Below are 9,175 nucleotides of genomic sequence, written 5' to 3'. Positions count from 1 at the left end.
TTGATAGAGGCTAATAAAAGTCTACTCGTGTCTATCAGTGATGGAAACTGATAGAAGTCTATCATTGATACTATCAGTGATGGAAACTGATAGAAGTCTATCATTGATACTATCAGTGATAGAAACTAATACAAGTCTATCATTAATAGAGATTGATAGAAGTTCATCAATATCTATTAGTATTCTTTTTGCTATTTCTGTAAATAGTTTGACATTTTTTCTATCTACAAAAAATTCTCTTATTAATTATTATTTAGTTTGACTTGTTAAGTGTGTTGAGTTTTATGTCCTAAAACTCGTAGTTTGTAAAATGATAAACATTTTCTATTATAAATATATAAATTGTATGAAAGTCTAAATCCAATAAACTAAGACCTATGACTATTGTATGAGTACTTGAATTTTATGTGGGACATAAGAGTGGATCGGGTTCGAGTAAATAGTCAAAATGATCTATGATACATGAATGAGGTTGGGTACTTTGGAAACTGAGTGACATAAGAGTGACTTATTTCTTGATCCTGATCTTATGCAAACTCATTGCATAGGACGTCCCCACTCCTCATGTCATAATATGAATTAGGATCACATTGTATGGAAATAGTCAAAATGATCTATGGTACATGAATGAGACCAAAGTTTTATATAATGTTAGTTCGATGAGTTAAGAAGAGAATGACATGAAGATGGCACGTGAAAAGTCCTATAGTTTGGAAGATGATACGGTGGTAAAAAAAAGTGTGCAGATTTTGTGAAGAAAATGCTGTCAAGTGTGCAATGCATGTGAAAATGTGATGTCAAACATTGTCAAATGTGCATAACTACTTTGCCGCCTTCTAGAGGAGATATTTAAGGCAATTTGAAGACTTTCTACATTTCTAGTTTTGCATTTTGACTTATAATTTAGTATGCAATTAAATTTCAAGTTTCTAGGTGTTATTTTCTACAATTTGCAATTAATTGTATTTGAATGACTTTTAAGTTTCTTGGTCTATCTACGACCATTTGACCTATAAAATGGCTTATAATGTTCTTCAAAACTCAGATTATCGATAGTAAAAAACTTGTGCTTATTCAACCCTTTGGTGTTGTCTTTTTCTTTCAAATCTTGCTTTAGATTTGATATTTAAATCAATTCATTAGTTTAGTCTTGATCTACCTAATTCTGGAGTGAGTTGTCTTAGGATCTAAGAGTGACCATCATAGATTCTAAGTTCGATCTAAGTAGCTTTCTTTGTGAGTGTTTGCAAGGATCCTAGAAGGACCTGTAGCTTTGCATCCAACAAGCATCGTGGGCGCTTATCATTTGGTATACGAGCAATTTGTTCATCGTTCTTGGCCGACTTTAGAGATGTTATCTTTACTTTATTTCAATTTATTTTATTTCAATTTTTTTTTCCATAGTAATTGCTTACATCTTGTAACAAGACATACTACAACTTGTCTTGAAAACTTCTTCAAATCAGCTCTTGGATCAAAGGAAAAAAAATTTAGTAAAAAAAAAAAAAAAAAAAAAAGAAGAAGAAAAGAAATAAAAAATCCAAAGCACATGAAAGTTTCTTGTCATTCATTTGAAAAAAAAATCCTGATTTGTTTTATTTTTAGCCTAAGTTTAGTTACTCCAGTCTTAGCTTGTGAGAGTTGATCATTTTGAATTGGTTTTTATCAAACTTTTAGTGAGATTGCACTAAAAATATAAGCCAACCCTTACATCTTTGACCTAGTACCAAAAGCCTACCCTTGAGTGATAAACACGAGTGTTCTTGAGTGAAATTGGTGAGAAGTGTGGTGAGGTCCTTTTTATTACTAACTTTAAAATGTCACAGGGTGAGAGTACCACAAGTACAAGATACTAATATGGCTATTCTTCAAGCCATTCAAGGCATGATGGAAATGATGAGTGAAGATAGGCAAGAAAGAAGGACACAACAACAAAGAGTCTTACAAGAAGACGAGGGAGTAATTGACTTAGTTGAACAAGAAAGAAAAATAGAGGAAGAGGAAACATGAGAGGAAGAGGAAGAAATAATATGCACCCTAGACGAGGAGAAAGAATCCATGAAGATAGAGATAGTGGAGTCAAGCTCAAAATTCCACCATTTTGTGGAACGTCGGATGTAGAGGCATACTTGGAATGGGAAAGGAAGATAGAACATGTGTTTGATTGCAATACATTCAGGGAGAATAAGAAGATGAGACTTGGCATTGCCGAATTCACTAACCATGCGGGAAATTGGTATCAACATCTCAAATCCGAGAGAAGAAGGAAAGAGGAGGATCCCATTGAAATTTGGGAAGAACTTAAAGAAGCCATGAGAAAGAGGTATGTTCCAAAACTTTATGAAAGAGATTTGAGAACTAAATTGCAAGTTTTGAGGCAGGAAACAAAAAGTGTAGCTGAATATTATCAAGAGATGGAAATTTTGATAGAAAGAGCAAATATTCGAGAAGAAGAAGAAGACACCATGTATAGATTCCTTGGAGGTTTAAATCGAGAAATTGCTCATATCGTTGATAGATATCCACAACTATACTTGGAAGATATGTATCATTATGCAATCAAAATTGAAGAACAATTGAGAGAAGAAAAGGAATATTCCAAGATGTATAATTCTAAAGCTAATACCTTTTCAAATTCTAATGTTTGGAACAAGGATGGTTCTGTGAATAGGGATGAAGCAAAAGGGAAGTTTGTGGCTCCTAAAAGAGTGGAAGCGGGAGCACCTATACTAAAAAGAATGAAGCTTTAAAGGAGGAAAGAGAGAAATCTAGTTCCATTCAATGTTGGAAGTGCAAAGGATTTAGGCACATGAGCAAAGATTGTGTCAATAAAAAAGTCATGGTCATAAGAAATGGAATTATTGATTCAGAAGATGAATGTGATGAACAAGGTGGCCAATTTGAGGAAGAATCCGAAGCCTTTGATGATGAGTACATTGAAGAAGGTAACTCCATATCCTTAGTTGCAAGAAGAGTACTTAATGTGCAGATCAAGGAAGAGAAAGTTGAAGATCAAAGGGAGAACTTATTTCACACAAGATGCTTGATTGAAGGAACCCCATGTAGCTTGGTGATTGATAGTGGAAGTTGCACAAATATAGTAAGTAGCTTTCTTGTAAAAAGAATGCAGCTCACTACTCGTCCACATCCAAAACCATATAAACTTCAATGGTTAACAAATAAAGGAGAATTGAAGGTAAACTCCCAAGTTCTTATTTCTTTTACTTTGGGAAGATATAAGGATGAGGTTCCTTGCGATGTAGTACCTATGCATGCGGGTGATATGTTATTGGGTCGACCTTGGCAATATGATAGAGAAGTCATATATTATGGTTTGTTGAACAAGTACACATTTACTTTGAATGGGAAGAAGTTTACTTTGCTTCTATTATCTCTATATGATGTATAATGCGATAAAGTGAAATTAGAAAAGAAAAGAAAAGAATTTGAGGATCAAGAGAGGAGAGAAGAAAGTAAGTTAAAGGAGAAGAGCAAAAAAAGGAGAAAAGTGAGGGGCAAAAGGTGAGTGAAAACCAAGAGAGAAAAAATAGTGACTTTCAAGAAAAAAGAAAGAGTGTGAGTTTGGTTATGAGAAAGGGGGAAGAAAGGAATATGTTTTCATTCGAAGCACCAAACTTTGCACTTATATGCAAAGGAATGTGTTTAGTAACTGAACCTAACTCTAATGATGGTTTGCCTAGTACATTTAAATCTCTTTTGCAGGAATTTAATGACATGTTTCCACATGAAGATGTACCTATGGGTCTACCTCCTTTAAGAGGAATTGAACACAAAATTGACTTCATACCCGGGCAATGCTTCCAAATATGGTAGCCTATAGGACCAATTCAATCAAGGCCAAGGAAATCCAAAGGCAAGTAGAAGAACTCATGGATAAATGTTATGTTCGAGAAAGCATGAGTCCTTGTTCGGTTCCAGTCATTTTAGTACCCAAGAAAGATGGAACATGGAGGATGTGTGTTGATTGTCAAGCCATCAACAAAATATCGGTAAAGTATCGACATCCTATTCCTAGATTGGATGACATGCTAGATGAATTACATGGTGCAAACTTGTTTTCAAAAATTGATCTTAAAAGTGGTTACCATAAAATTTGAATGCATGTGGGAGATGAGTGGAAAACGGCTTTCAAAACAAAATTTGGTCTTTATGAGTGGCTTGTTATTCCATTTAGTCTTACCAATGCACCAAGTATTTTTATGAGGCTAATGAATCATGTTTTGAGAGAATACATTAGAAAATTTGTTGTGGTATACTTTGATGATATTCTTATTTACTCTAAAAATTTGAATGAACATATATTGCATTTCAAGACAATTTTGCTTAAACTTCGAGAAGAAAAGCTTTATGCCAATTTCAAAAAGTGTAGTTTTTGTCTAGACCAAGTCAATTTCTTAGGATTCATTGTTGGAAAGGATGGGGTGAAAGTTGATGAAGAAAAGGTCAAGGCTATTCGAGAGTGACCAACACCCACTAATGCAACCAAGGTGAGATCTTTTCATGGTTTGGCTAGTTTTTATAGAAGGTTTATAAAGGATTTCAGTAGCATAGCCTCTTGAATGAACTTATTAAAAATAATGTGAAATTTGAATGGAAAGAAAAGCAAGAAAATGCATTCAATGAATTGAAAGATAAATTGACTAATGCACATTGTCTTGCTTGACCTAACTTTGACCAATCTTTTGAAATTGAATGTGATACAAGTGGGATAGGGATTGAAGCTGTTTTGATGCAAGAAAAGAGGCCAATCATGTTCTTTAGTGAGAAGCTAAATGGAGCACAACTTAGCTACCCCACATATGATAAGGAATTACATGCACTTGTAAGGGCTTTGCAAGTTTGGCAACATTACTTGTGGCCAAAAGAGTTTATCCATACGGATCATGAAAGTTTGAAGTACCTCAAAAGTCAAACAAAGTTGAACAAGAAGCATGTTAAATGGGTAGAGTTCATTGAGACATTTCCATATGTCATTCATTACAAGAAAGGTAAGGATAATGTGGTGGCTGATGCATTATCAAGAAGGTATGCATTGTTTTCTTCCCTTAGTGCAAAAATTCTTGGTTTTAAACACATGATTGATTTGTACAAAGTAGGGACATTTGAATTTCATGATGTGTATATTCAATGTTTAGAAGGGAAAAACGTGCATGAATATATTGTGTTTGATGAAATGCTTTTTAGGAAAGGAAAACTTTATATTCCTAAGTGTTCCATTCGAGAGTTGCTTGTGAAGGAAGCTCATGGAGAAGGATTAATGGGACATTTTGGGGAATTTAAAACATATAATATATTGGCTGAACATTTTTATTGGTTGAAAATGAGAAAAGACGTGAATAAAGTGTGCAAACAATGTTTCAAATGTAAGAGGCTAAGTCTAAGACACAACCACATGGTCTTTACACACCTTTAGATGTTTCTAGTGAACCTTGGGTTGATATTAGCATGAATTTTGTTTTAGAACTACCAAAGACTAGGAGACATCATGATAGCATTTTTGTGGTAGTTGATAGGTTTAGTAAAATGGCACATTTCATACCATGTAATAAAACAGATGATGCTACTAATATAGTTAATCTTTTCTTTAGGGAAGTGGTTAGATTGCATGGAATTCCTAAGACTGTTGTTAGTGATAGAGATGCAAAATTTTTAAGTCATTTTTGGAAAGTTTTGTGGGGTAAATTGGGAACTAAGCTTTTGTTTTCAACAACTTGTCACCCACAAACCGATGGGCAAACTGAGGTGGTTAATAGAACATTGGGAACTTTGCTTAGGTCATTAATGTCTAAAAATCTCAAGTCTTGGGAGGATACTCTACTTTTTGTAGTATTTGCTTACAATAGGCAATACATAACATCACTCATTCTTCACCTTTTGAGGTTGTGTATGCCTTTAATCCATTAACTCTGTTAGATTTGTCACCCTTGCCACCTAATATGTTTACTAGTGATGCAGCTGTTTCAAGAGCAGAATACATAAAAATTTGCATAAAGAAGTCAAAGAAAGGATTGAAAAGAAGAATCAAAAGCTTATCAATAGTAAGAACCAAGGGAGAAAGAAAATGATTTTTAAACCTGGTGATTGGGTTTGGGTTCATCTACGAAAGCAAAGGTTTCTAGATCAAAGGATGTCTAAACTTCAACCAAAAGGAGATGGTCCATTTCAAGTGATAGAGCGGATCAATGATAATGCCTATAAATTGGATCTTCGAGGTGAGTACAACGTAAGTTCTACTTTCAATGTGGCTGATTTGACTCCTTTTGATGTAGGGAATGAAGACCTTAATTTGAGGACAAATCTTTTTAAAGAAAGGGGGGATGATGTGAATTCAACCTTTGAACCATTGCATGTACCTAAAGGACCAATTACAAGAAGCAAGGCAAAGAAGATTCAAGAGGCATTCATACTACATCTTCAAAAACTAGCAAATTCACAAGAACAAACAAATAATTTTGAGACCAAAGTCTTATATAATGTTAGTTCGATGAGTCAAGAAGAGAATGACATGAAGATGACATGGGAAAAGTCCTATAGTTTGGAAGATGATACGGTGGTAAAAAAAAGTGTGCAGATTTTGTGAAGAAAATGCTGTCAAGTGTGCACTGCATGGGGAAATGTGATGTGCATAACTACTTTGCCGCCTTCTAGAGGAGATATTTAAGGCAATTTGAAGACTTTCTACATTTCTAGTTTTGCATTTTGGCTTATAATTTAGTATGCAATTAAATTTCAAGTTTCTAGGTGTTATTTTCTACAATTTGCAATTAATTGTCTTTGAATGACTTTTGAGTTTCTTGGTCTATCCACGACCATTTGGCCTATAAAATGGCTTGTAATGTTCTTCAAAACTCAGATTATCAATAGTAAAAAACTTGTGCTTATTCAACCCTCTGTGTTGTCTTTTTCTTTCAAATCTTGCTTTAGATTTGATATTTAAATCAATTCATTAGTTTAGTCTTGATCAACCTAATTCTGGAGTGAGTTGTCTTAGGATCTAAGAGTGACCATCATAGATTCTAAGTTCGATCTAAGTAGCTTTCTTTGTGAGTGTTTGCAAGGATCCTAGAAGGACCTCTAGCTTTGCATCCAACAAGCATCGTGGGCGCTTATCATTGTGCTTCCGCTGCTGTTGATACAATCCTACAGAGTGAATATTCAAACTTTTAATTTTTTGGTTGATGGTATATGCATAAAAAAGTTGAGTCAAGTTAGTTAGGCTATCATTTTTAATATTCTTATAATATTTGAGAATACTCAATGGAGTATTCTATTTTTTTTTTTATTTTTTTTATAACTTAGAAAATGAATTATGACTTTATAATAAACTTGATCTAGTTAGAAAAGGCTTTTGTGCAATACTATAATGTTCATAAAGAATGTCTAGACTGTAGATAGAATTAATCCCTCAAATTGAACTAGTGAGTAATACCTTACATTTATTTTGTTTCATTATATCATATTTAAGGGGTGTTTGGACTATCAACTTCAAGTAGGTGGAGTGAACTATTATATCCCACTCTATGTTTGGGGCTCCAATTAGTTTGTATCTTTCAACTATTATAGCCTACAATTAACTACATTATTACTATTTCAAATTCTATTTGTAATAGTATTTACTATTTCCTACCCAAACGAAAATAGTCTACACCTCAAATATATAGTATTATAATCTAGACTAAAACACTCTAAACACACATACTACTATAACCTACATAATATTATAACTCATAGATTATAATAACCAACCTAGCGTCCGAAACACCCTAAATATTTTAAAATTTTTATAGATTTTTGCCCTAAGAAAGGCTCCTCTTTAATTTAAAAAGGAAAAAAAAAAATGTTAAATCCCAAGCTTGTGTCTAAAAGGTTCCTCAACCTTAAAAGTACCTGATAAGTATTTCAACATTCAATTGTATCTGATAGCTTTTTGAACTTGTAGTCTAATATTCCCCTAAACTTTTTATTTCGTGTGTCTATTTGGTCTTTGACGTATTTAAAATTTTTAAAATTTAAACAGTTAATTAAATATAAAATCGAATTTTATGTTTAATAAAGTCATAAACTTTCAACTTTATGTCTAGTAGATCCATAAAGTTTAAAAGACTAAAATTGGTCGAAAGACTTTCTAGACATAAAATTAAAAATCCAAAAACATATTGGATGAAAAATTGAAAATTTAAAGGTTTACTAAACATTTCTTTTTAAATTTTCGAGTATTAAACACAAAGTTAAAAGTCAACAATCTATTAAATATTTTTTAAAGTTCAAGACCTGTATAGATTGGAGCTTAAACTTGTAATTTAGCCCAAGGAAATTTTTTTTGAAGCCACTTGGTAATGGAAATTGATTAATGTAGTGAGTAATAACTCTGGTTATTCGCCGTGGGGTCGGGTCCCACGGGGACCCGCCCCGAACGGGATGGAAAATCCCCGAATACACGTGGAATGAGGGAGGGAGTCGAGAATTTCTTTTTCCATTTACAATTCGGGGCCGGAGACCGGGAATATATTCCCCGTCCCCGACCCACCCTGTTTTCCCACCCCACCCCGACTTTGTATATATATATATTTATATTAATATTGTAGACTTTATGAAGATAATTATGGATGTTTTAATTATTTAAGTTCAAGATTTTTATTACTTTAATTCTTTAAATATTTAATATTTAAGATAAGATGCTTTAAATGTTAAATTTTAATTTTTACAAATTATGAGAATTTAACATTTGAATTATATTTTTAAAATTGCATGTGTATTATTGTTTTAATTAGTAAAATTGATAATATTTCATTTAAATGAAAATTTCATTGAAAATGCTTAAAGAATTGAAAAAAATATATTTAATTGAAATTAAAAAAAATGTTAGAGAAAAATAAGGGCGGAGAATTTTTCCCCACGGGAACCCAATCCCCGTGGAATCCCCGGGGAGAAATTTGCGGGGACGAGGAATGGAATAGGGGGGCGAGGATGGGGACAGGGAAGGCTTCCCCGTCCCTGTCCCGCCCCGTGGACATCTCTTTGTTTACGCAATTCATATCATCCATACATAACTTGGTTTCAATTCTTCCATGTTGCAACAATAGTTTATTGATCATTGGAAGGGGAGCTAAGGTAAAAAATATGAAGGAAACATGTAGTTTTACGGCCCTACCAT

At 33.4% G+C, this 9,175-nt stretch overlaps 1 pseudogene across 1 annotated transcript; it reads left to right on the top strand.

The window, feature by feature from the left end:
- The first annotated feature begins 1,416 nt into the window (after nucleotides 1–1,416).
- Nucleotides 1,417–6,907, top strand: LOC120085519 (uncharacterized; annotated as a pseudogene). The gene is made up of 4 exons (XR_016532540.1): nucleotides 1,417–2,693; nucleotides 2,753–3,319; nucleotides 3,724–3,978; nucleotides 4,420–6,907. The product of XR_016532540.1 is annotated as an uncharacterized LOC120085519 (transcript).
- The last annotated feature ends 2,268 nt before the right edge of the window (nucleotides 6,908–9,175 follow it).

Source organism: Benincasa hispida, chromosome 9, assembly GCF_027475165.1.
Source record: "Benincasa hispida cultivar pf3 chromosome 9, pf3_genome.v1.1, whole genome shotgun sequence".
NCBI lineage: Eukaryota > Viridiplantae > Streptophyta > Magnoliopsida > Cucurbitales > Cucurbitaceae > Benincasa > Benincasa hispida.
The sequence above is the reverse complement of the archived record's forward strand: the minus strand, read 5'-3'. Positions and strand labels throughout refer to the sequence as shown.